The sequence below is a fragment of the Anser cygnoides genome, chromosome 19 (assembly GCF_040182565.1).
Source record: "Anser cygnoides isolate HZ-2024a breed goose chromosome 19, Taihu_goose_T2T_genome, whole genome shotgun sequence".
In the NCBI taxonomy this organism is placed as follows: domain Eukaryota; kingdom Metazoa; phylum Chordata; class Aves; order Anseriformes; family Anatidae; genus Anser; species Anser cygnoides.
Window position 1 is genome coordinate 2,843,403 of NC_089891.1, and position 9,066 is coordinate 2,852,468.

The 9,066-nt window shown below is 50.0% G+C and overlaps 1 long non-coding RNA gene across 5 annotated transcripts in view; it reads right to left on the reverse strand.

Annotated features, from left to right (window-relative positions):
- Positions 1-4,962, reverse strand: part of LOC125184257 (uncharacterized) — a 31,112-nt gene extending 26,150 nt beyond the window's left edge. For all 5 annotated transcript variants that reach the window (XR_007167987.2, XR_007167984.2, XR_007167983.2 and 2 more), the window contains exon 1: positions 2,945-4,962. This is a non-coding gene — a long non-coding RNA (uncharacterized lncRNA). The remainder of the gene's footprint in view (positions 1-2,944) is intronic.
- Positions 4,963-9,066: the final 4,104 nt, after the last annotated feature.

Here is a 9,066-nt window from a genome sequence, read left to right on the forward strand (position 1 = left end):
TCGTGGTGCCTTCCTGTGCTGAGCCAGGAGGAGATTTGCCTGTTAACAGCAGGGGAAGAGAGGGTTAATGGACCTTCATCACCACTCTGCTGAACTTGAGTGAAGGGTGCCACCTGAGCGTGCAGCTCTTGGAAGACGGATGTGAGAGTGCAATGCGGTGTTTCCCTCCCATAATTAGAATTTCATCATGTAATAATAATAGGTAGTGATTGATCGTGGCCCTTCACCGCTGCAGGATGTTGGTCGTTAGGAGGAACTGATTGATCACTGGAGCTGCTGCCATTTGGCCACGCAGAGCCCTTCCACTGCCTTTTAGAAGGGGAATGGAAGTCTCTCTAAATAAATAAAACTTTAGGAGATCCCAGATCACTATCAGGAGACTCTTAGCCCCTTCCTACACTCATTGTCGGAGGCAGCAGAGCAGGAGGTTGCCAGAGGGCTGCCATAGAAAGGCATCATTTGGGTGGTGTGAGCCAACAGAGGTCCTTTATCCCCAAAGCCATCCTTCAGCTGGAGAGACACCGAGGCGGAGGACAGCAAGGACCATCCCCCTGGGCATCAGAAGGGCTCTTTTAGCTGATGGCCCTGGCACAGGGACAGGCTTTCTGCTCTCTGAGCACCCAGAAGAGCAGAGGTCCAGCCCTCAGCTGGGATTTTATCTGCTTGAATGCTGCAAACAAGCCGTGGGCTGAAGGGGCAGGAACCCACCTCGGGTTACCAGCTTTGCCACAGGCCTTCTGCGTGTCCTTGGGTAAATCTGTGTGTCCCTGGCTAAATCGCTTCACCTCCTTGCGCAGCAAGGATGAAACTTCTGGGGTCTGAGCAGCACGGCTTCTGGGGACAAGGACTGACCAGGAGGCTGGGATGCTGCCCTTCCATCCCACGGGGTCCCAGTGGGGCTGGAGACCTCCTGGGACCTCCTGCACCAGCCACAGAGACCTCAGCTCGAGGCTGCGTCCCTCTCCATCCCTTTGAGAAACTCGGCGCTTTCCCAGGTGACTTTAAGCACTGCTTGATGGCAGTACATTAATAAACAGAGATCTGCTGTCTGACAGGGATACAGCGCCCATACCTTGCTAGCATCTGCCAGCAGTGTTGTCAAGCACCTAAGTGCCTGTAATTGAGCTCTCAGAAGTATCTGCCCTGAGGTGAGCTGCGGAGAAATTTTACAAATGAAGATAATGGATGTTTATGTCACACACACGCAATGAGAAGCAGCAAGCTCCGATCTCCCGCTTGATAAATTCACCTTCAGCAGCGGCTGCAGCAGCTCTGTCTGCAGCTGAATCGGGGCGTCTCCGGCAGCACCCAGTGCCTCACCAAGAGGAGTGAGACTGCTGGCTGAGCCGTGCCCAGAGCCGGGCACAGTCATCCGTGTAACACCATCTCTAACATCTCTATCCCACAAATATTCAGAGATTTCTCCAGATTTCTAGACAGGATTCATTATCTGCAAGCATTCATCGGAACATCTGGAGAAACAGGGCCAGCCGCATCGCTAACGTTAATCAATACAGCTCCCTTGAAGTCAACACAGCTATGCCAGCTTGCCCTTGCCAAGAATTAGTCAATCTTTTCCAACGTACAAGCTCTTCCTGAGCGTATTGTTTATTCCCAGGACACATCATTATTTACACTTTCAAATAAGAAAGTGAAGGTGGTGAATAGCAAGAGAGCTGCACGTGCACCCAGCTGCAATAGCCAAGCGCTGCCCCAGAATTAACGACGTCGGCAGGGCAAGCTAAGGCGATGCCGGGAGCTCTCTCCTGCTTTCAGGAGAGAAACAAAACGCAGGCGTGCAGGCAGGGTAAGCAGCTTGCCAAAAATCATCCAAACAATTCAGCAACAAGAACCAGACCTCCCAAAATGCGGGATTTTGTTTCCTCTTTTTAGATGACCTTCTAACAGGGTCGTGGACTTGTGAAGAACCAGAGAAACGAACAAAGCACCTGGAGTTTAAATGACTGAGGTAACGCTCTCAGAAGTGAGCAGTCCCGAAGCCCAGATTCCAGCTAGGCGTCTAATTGCCAGCTGTGTTACTGTGAGTAAATCACTTTTATATTTTCAAGATAGGGGCAGGCCACAGGAACCTGGTTCCCATCAGCTTTCCATAGGTGCCCAAGTCGCTTTTGGAAATGTGATTGTGCAGAACTGGGGGGGAGGTGGGAAAAGCTTCATTGTAAATCTTTTAGAGTTCCCACGAAAAGCCGGGTGACACCCAGAAGATCAAAGTCTCCCATTATTATCCTGCCTTGAGAAAGGCAGAAAGCGAAGCTGAGACCCTGAAAGCGTTGCAGCTTCTGAACATGGCTTTCTCCACCTGCAGCAACCTCTTGGCTTGGACACCCACGCAGACCCATGTAGGGTCTGTTGGCTTCATCTCTGAAGAGCTACAAGTGGGACAGTGTTTGTCTCTTCCACCGGTGGCTCTTCGTGGGCTCTGCCACAAGGAGCACACAGACACTTGGGGACACTTGGCCAGAATTTCAGGCACTCCCCTCCCTCGGTGATTCCAGTCCTTGCACCCCAGCACCCCGCAAGTCAGCGCCCTTGCGCCGAGAAGTCCCATGCAAGGCCCCTCACCCCAAGCACCCCGTACCGCCGTGTGCTTGAACGACATCCCTCGGATTGTCTGCAGGCAGTTATTCACTGTTGATACACAAATACAGTATATTTTCCAGCACAACAGCTGAGTTTCCAAGCATGCTCTCAAACAAAGCACTATAAAGCAAATGTACACAGAGGAAGTGTAATGAGATCCCTGTGCTGTTACCCCTCCAGGGCTGGATAATGCTAGCCCCACACATGGCACATGAATTTCCCGAAGCCTGACAGCCAGCTGGATTTCTTGTGCAACCTCTGTGGCCAGGCCAAGGTAGATGGAATACGAATCAAACCCCACCAGTTGCACAGGGCTGCTCAGGATGGAGCAGCAGGAAAGTACCTGCCTGCCCAGGAACTCCCTGCTGCCTTCTGAAGACTTGTACTTCCCCTCGAAGCAGATCCCACCCTGCTGCTGAAGCCCTGTCGCTCCACTGAAGACTCAGCTGCAGTGTGTGGAGCTAGGCTGGTATGCACCAAGCTGAGCATCTGGTCCTCCGCCCTGGAATTTGGTGACAGAATAAAGCATTGCTCTATGCTGACCCTGAACTGGGCATGTCCCAGGACCCCCGGAGCAGCGGGCAGCCCGCAGTGCAGCTGGAGATGCAGCACACCCGCAGCTGCCCGTGGCTGCAGACCCAGCTTTTGGGGCAGCATCTGCTAACTCAGACACTGCACGTCAGTGGAGCTGCCCTCCACGGGCTTGCTTGGCGCTGCTGGGCCCTAGATCTGTGCTTTGGAGCTTCCCATAGCAAAGCTGCATCTGGACTTGGCTTGAAGTTCACTTTTTCCATCGTTCTTGTGATTAAAGAAATCCAAGTGCAGCCTGACACGTCTGCAGTCGATGCTGGGTTAGTTCATCACCGAACAGCAGTGACCACAGGTTTGGACACAGCCCAGGGGTGACAGCACATCTCCATACCTGCCTGGCAGACCTTCACCTGCCAGCCATCAGCGGGGTCAGGGGGCTGTCACCTCCCTGCCTGCTGCAGGGACACAGCTGGCCCTCCAGGTCCTCGCTCTGATCCCCACTGCCCCATCTGGCTGCCTTATGCTGGGTCAGGATTAGCAGAAGTATTAGTGCCACTCAATTTTCCAAAAAAGTTGTTTTCTCATTTTTCAGCTACACAGAAGATTCTGCAAAGCTGCATTTTCCATAGGAAACAATGAACATGTAGGGAGAAGTGAGTCACAAAATCTCCTTTGGGTTCTAGGGGATTTTTGCTTGTCAGGCTTTGAAAAAAAAAAAAAGTTTCATCTTGGCTTAGGAGGAGGGGAGAATAAGACATACACTGGAGCAGCTCTGCCTCTTCTACAACAGGTCAGTCACAGCATGGTCTCTCTTGAGCCCACCTTAAGATGTGCATCCCTGGGTCCAGACCAGGTTGTCTGGAGCCTTTTCCAGTTCTCAGCAGTGAAATCACGTGCCAGAGCCCTCCGGCTTTGTGGTCTGAAGCCACACGAACATGATGAACCTGCTCCCTTTTCCCTCCTGCTCCTTTGTGAGCTCAGCTCGTGGAACTCCGCACGGGAGCCTGGCTGATCATCCAAGAGGACAGAGGTGAGAGGAAGAATATGGGAAACCCACACCAGCTGTATCCATATTCCACCTGAAGGCTGTTGGTGAAGCCGTGGGGAAATGCTGAGCTGCAGGTCACTTCTTTTACCTCAAAGCAGCCAGAAGTGCTTTTTCAGTCCTGATGAGAGCTTCTGAGCTAGATATGGTTGACTAGCCAGAACTCTATGCACCGTCTTAGTAAGCATGACCCACTGGGTTTCAGAAATATTCTTGCATATGAAATACCTCTAAGCAACTGCAGCCCGTGCACAGGGCACAGAAAGAGAATCTGCAGCATCCCTTACCCGTTCTCCGTATCACTCCCCAGCGATCTGCTTATTGCCTCCAGCTTCCTCCCCAGCTCACCCTTTGAAGGCAGTGGAGCTCCGCCAGCTGAGGCCCTGCCTGCCCAGCCTTCCTGGCTGCGCGCTCCCTCCTGCTCTCCCCGAGGGGTCGGAGCAGCGCTCGCTGTCTGCCCGGGTCATCTGCCAGCCAAGTTACCTTGCAGCAACCCGGCCTGGCTGCACACTGCTGTTCCTCCCACGGGAGACAGATGCAGGGGGATTGCTCTCAGTGATTGGGGGTAGCAGGCTCTGCTTTTGCACTGCTTGGAAACAAAGGAGGTTTGGGTTTTTTTTGGGGGGGAGGTTCAGGGCTATACACATAAAGCACCCAATAATTGGTTGCCTTTCTAGAGTACCTAAGTTTCCTTTGATCTGCAGCTGGGATTGGATGTTTCATAAGAAGGGGTATTTACTCATCACTTCAGGTTACATTCTAGGTGTGCCTTGACAAGGGAAAGGACCCTGATGCACAGCTGAAGAAAGGCCAAGCAGAACACCTCCTCTAAATCACAGATTTTTCTGTTCACTTGGGAGCAGCAGACCAGAAAAGTCAATCTCCAGCCCCTTGTTCTTGGGGCTGTCTGGGGTCAGAGATGGGATGCTGGCTGCAAACTACGTCTGATACAGTCTAAGGAAATACTGAAGGGGAGCATCCTATGGAAATGGCCTCAGGCTGTACCAGGCAGTTGGATGTTAGGGAAATTCTTCACTGAAAGTGTTGTTAAGCATTGGAACAGGCTGCCCAGGGAAGTGGTTGAGTCACCATCCCTGGAGGTATTTAAAAGACGGGTAGGTGCGGTGCTTTAGGGACACACTTTAGTGATAGGCTTGGCAGTGCTAGGTTAGTTGTTGGACTTGATTATCTTAAAGGTCTCTTCCAACCTAAGTGACCCTATTATCTTAAGAGATTGCTCCAGGGACTTGGAAATAAGCTAAGCTTCAGATAACAAATCATTAATAATAAAATAATATCAAAATGTGAACCAAAGCAGTGAACCAGGAAGACCAACACTTTGAATAACCAGGACACACATGCCTGGGACAGAGCTACACACAACAGGTGGAGAAACCGAACTTAAAGCCTCTGCAACAGCCAGCATCTATGGGATGAGTTGGGGATGTGTGGGAAACAGTGAGGAGTCAGATGGTCTGTGAGAGGCATACGACAAAATTCCCTGCAAACTGCAGAAAAATGCCTTTAAAACAAACAACAACACAGCCTGTGGACCCAGCTTCATGCCAGAAGAAGAGAGGGGAGACCTAAGGGAGCAGGGACAAGCTGGGGTCCTGAGGAAGATGTGGGACAAAGCCTACCAGGGCTGCTGGGGAGGAAGGCTACAATCCTGCCACGAACTCCTGACTGGACTCCCTGCCCCTCTCTAAGTGTAATGCAGAACTATCCAGGGATGCTGGATATTAAAAGAAAAAGAAAATCCTTTGCTTCAGTGCCAAAGACTTATATAAAAAATAATTCATGGTCAGATTAATGAGAGAGAAAAAGTCATTAGAAATCAAAAATGAGATAGTTCTGCTGTAGACATGAGTGATGGTGAGAAATAAATTATATTTGGCTGACATTACTTAATTAGTTGGAAACATGGTGCTTTCTTAAATTTGCTTCAGTGAAGCTTTTAAGCTTTTGACACATAAATTCCCAGCTAAATAACCTACATGTCAAGGCAGCCAGTTGCATCTCCTCTGCCAAGCCATTTTTGATCATATTACTTTAAAATTTCATTCCTTTGTTCAGCATTTGGGATGCTACTAGGGCATGGCACATAATTTCTGTCAGGAGCCCAACACCCAGCTCTGACTTTGTTCCTGAGGACAGCTGGTACTGATGTCTTCCCAGCCACTCCTGGTGGGTAGGGGAAAAGATCAATCCAAGACAAATGGTGATGGCTTCATTGCTGCAAGCAGCTTGAACAACAAGAAATACTTTGCGTTGCTGCAGTGCTTCTCATCAAGCACCTCAGAAGACTTTAATGAGCATGAATTAACTCACAATTATAGCTGACGGTATAAATGGTTGCAAATAATATTCCTCAAGGATGCTCTTCAGTTCTTAACTGAATAGATGCAGAGATAGCAGCTGACTTCTGCAATCCTATTTATAAGCCCTTTCTCAGAAGGAAGGGGAAACTGTGGAGGCAGAAGTCTGGATCCAAAAGTCATGCAAGACTGGATCGTGGTCTGCTGGAAAATAAAGGAAAGCAGCAATAAACAGGGCACATAGCATAGCAAGAAGAGTTTAGAAACAGGAAGGTAAACCAGCCTACTGCATCTCCGGTACCAGTCATTCCCTCCCCATGAATCATGGTATAGGGCCCTGCAGTTATCTGGAATAGTTGCCTTAAAATAATTATAACCCTCACACGGGGGACTCCTGGTTGGCAGGAAGCTCTGAGGACTCGCAGAGGCCATGAAGTTTTATCCTAGCTGGAGGTACCAACACTAACATTTGACACAGGAATTCCTCTCTCTAATAAAGAGGCCATTAAACAAGGTGCTGAACACTTGTCTTCCATAGAAGTCTTTGAATGATTTATAACTAATTCATCGTTATTATTACCTTTTTGAATATATGCATTAAGAGAAGAGTTAACACCATGATTCTTAACCACAGAGAGAAATTGGAGGATAATAAAATGTAGCTTTAAATAAAGCTATTAATGGACAGATCTCATACCTAAGATTTTTTCTTTCTTTCTTTTTGAAGGGGAAAAAAAAACCACAAATAATTCAGGAAGAGAAGCAAAGCAATTCCTATCACAATATCCTGGTGGCTAGGGAACCAGGACCACCAAGGGCACAAGACAGCTGGAATGGGAGATGCACAGCATACACCACTCTCAAGGAAAACTTAGAAACATCTCTTCCTGAAGCCATGCCCAAAGCTTCCTCAAGCTTCAGGGTTACTTCCAGAACATCCCTGTAGTCCAAAACCCAATAAGCACGAGCCACCTACAAAGCCCACCAACATTTTCAGTGGCTTTGTTGAAGCAGACTCAACTCTACGAGTTCGACCAGCACCTTTTTGCCTTGGCAGGGCCTGCCCAGCTCTTTCCCTGGCTGCCTGGCCCTCCACACCGTGCTTGCAGAGGTAGCCCAGTCCCTTACAGCCCAGTTCCTCCCTGCTCTGTACATTCCCACCCTGGCACCCACAGCTTCTCAAGGTGGCACTCCTGCAGAAGGCTTTCTGAGCTCCAGACCCCAAGCACCTTCACCAGGAAGGCAGCGTTAGCGTACAACCTGGGGGCCTAGCTGATTGATTGTTTCACCTGAAAGCTCACCACCTTTCCCCCGCCCTCAGCCTGTTCTCACCTAGAGATAAAGTAAATCTGCCCTAGTACTCAGCACCACTAGCAGCATCCTTTCAACGGCTGCCTCAGCCTCACCAACCTCTCCACCAAACCATTTGAGGTCTTCCAGAGCCTCCTCCTTTAGCTTAGGCTCCCAGAGCCACCACCAGACACTTCAGCCCACCTGCATGGCAAATGCTTCTCTGATCCAGAACCCCATCCCAGAAACCCTTACTTATCTTTCAGACATCCTCACCAAAACAGCACCTCAGGCTAGGGCCCAGCCCAAAGCGAGCAGGGAAACACATCCCAGTACCACAGGCCCAGCTGCAACTGGGAAGAGCCTGCAGGGAGATGCAGGGCAGGCGCCAAGCCCCATGTCCCAGGGACTGACCTTCCTTTCCTGTCAGCACCAGACCCCCCACAAAGGAAAAGCACCCGCACGCCTACCCCAGAAGCGAGCCATTCTTGCATGATACAGGAAGGGCAGCACATTATGGCTGCTACAAAACCAGGCCAAGATCTGGCCCTGGCCCAGACACCAGGCCCAAAGGCCAGGCCTACAGGCCCCAGCTTTGAACACCATCAAGGCGAGGCCCCAGCGGGGTAACGAGTTGCCCATGGCCTCATCAAGCCCAGGTCAGCTCACCACATCCAGCTGCACCACTTCATAGCTATAGGGGAGCTTTAAAGTAAAATCTACATGTATATATATTTTAAAAATGAGTCACCTGTAGAGTTTAAGTGTTGCTGGAGTTTGGGAGCAGCTGGTTAAAATCCTGACAAGCTGGAGGCACCTGGGTCAAATTCATGCCTAATTGCTACATGGCACCTTGTGCTCGGTTCTGCCTCCTGTTCTAGGTCTCTGAAAAACGGGCAGAGAGATTCCCGTCAATTACTCCGCACCGGATGCAAGACTTGCTGAGAAAAATTAAAGTATTTTAATTCAGTTTAGTTAAGTGGCAATTGCTATGTTACATAAATCTGCAAAGCTCTCTAGGTGCTCCTTTGTATAGCACTGGCCTGGGACTCTTCTGAATTTAATGAGAATGAATTTTTATGTCGTAAGCGCTGAGTGTGTAGGGAGCAGTGGCGACCGCTGGCCCCAGAGGTTTAGAGAAGCACCACTGTAGGAAGTGCAACAATTTTGGAAAGAAGCTTGGCACCGGAGAGGTTCCCCACCTTTGGGAAGGACCAAACTCATCCTCCGGCATCCCGACACAGGAGGACGCTGTCACCGACCACCAAACCCACCCAGTTC